The following is a 1,912-nucleotide window of genomic DNA, read 5'->3' on the forward strand; positions in this document are numbered from 1 at the left end:
GCTACCGGACAGGGCCTTCAAGGTGGGGGCACAAAGCTGGCAAACTTCAACAAGTTTATTTTGATTGCTGTCAGTCTCCCCTTTGCTCACAGGCACCCAACATGCTTTAGACCCTGGGTCCCTTCCATTTTTCAGAGATGTTGTACACGTGTGATTTAGTAAGCCTACTATGTGGTGAGCTCCCAAATAGTGCTGCCTTGCCTGTGTATTGCCTTCCCTTCCTTTTGGGGGGTTCATGAGAAGGGAACAATCTAAGTTAATCCAAAATTAACTTGGATACCCAACACTGTTCCTCTGCTGGCTGAACAAATCACTCCCATACATACAACATTTTCTGCTGAATATACATTTTCAAACTACATCTTAAGTTTTTCTAAGGTTTGGTAAAATTAAACATCGAGAGCCATGGTTAGGTTAGAATTCTGATTTAAATATTCTGGTGACCACATTTCTGTACTCTTTAATGGCTTGTCCACAATTCTAATAGAGTTAGAAAAGAGGAAAATAAATATATATACCTCAGAGTCTAATTCTCCTATACTCTACTCAACAACTTGAAGTGTAAATAAACTGAGAAAAAAAAATGTATCCTTTGTTTCATTTCTCCCTAAACAGTGATTTATAGTAAGAAATGCTAATCCAGGAGGCTGATTTGATTGTTCTAGTCACCAAAAGGACTAGCGAATTTTCTAATTAAAAGGGGATGAAAAGAGTGCATATATAACATATTACTTCCACTAAGCACATTCATCTGCAAGAAGGGCATGTTAGTCAATTTAGTAGCCATACACACACCCTGCATGGTTCGCTGCATCTGTTGTCTCCCCACCAGCACCACCACCCCGCCCCCAAACTATTTTACGCACACTGGGACACATCGCTACCAATCTGGACAGCCCTCTGCTGTTTTTCATACCTAAAACAGTTGCTTGGTGGTTACTGTATTCACGTATTTCTTCCATGCTGTGCTTTCAAGCATTAAGAGTTCAAGTTTACTTCACCATAGAAACAAGAACCAAAAGTGCTCCAAAGTGATCATAGACATGAATTGAACCCAACAGATATATTTGCCTACTATTCAGTTTCACCATCTCTTCTTCCCCAGTGTTACCCACTGGCTCATCTTAGGTAGGGTGTAGACCACAGACCACTCAGTAGATAAATGGAGAGGGTTCACCCCGCCCCTTTTTAAATTTAAACATGTGTAACATAACCCATTAGAACAGAATCAGGTTCTTCCTCACCTACTGGATCGCTAATGCCCCTTTAGGAATAAATGTCAGTATGCTTACTGGCCCTTCACAAATTATGTAGAAAATTCTTTAAGTTAGGGTACAAAAATTTCCTGTGTTAGAGTATAAGTTGTACGACTTTATTACTCTGGGTGATTACCACTTAGTCCTACTCTCACCATAAACCTGACATTTGACTGATTAAAGTAGGAGCCATCTTGACAGTGGCTAGGGTGAAGCTCGTTTTTAAGTGTTTTATATTTGAGATTTGGTTTCTAACATGCAAATGGAAAAGATCCAAATTACTACCGAGATCCAAGTGACCATCACTTCTTGCGTTCAAGAATTGCTGCAAAAAGAAAAAAGAAAGAAAGAAATCAAGCTCACATAATTTGGGGAAATAATTGGCAAATAAAACTAGCTTAATATTTTTTATTTAATAAAAAAAAAAAATTGCTGCGCATGTCTGGCCAGTCCATAAAAGTCACTGCCTACACCAACTCGCCTGTGCTTCCCCATCTGCAGAATGTGTGGAACCAGAGCAAACCGAGGGTGTTGGGGAGAAATCAGGGATGGCAGTGACAGCACTTCTGTTGGTACATACCTACCATGATAGTATAAACTACTAGGTACATATACAAATCTTAATATACCAGGTATATAGACAAACTACTAAACAT

Source organism: Hipposideros armiger, unplaced genomic scaffold (genome assembly GCF_001890085.2).
Source record: "Hipposideros armiger isolate ML-2016 unplaced genomic scaffold, ASM189008v1 scaffold_98, whole genome shotgun sequence".
In the NCBI taxonomy this organism is placed as follows: domain Eukaryota; kingdom Metazoa; phylum Chordata; class Mammalia; order Chiroptera; family Hipposideridae; genus Hipposideros; species Hipposideros armiger.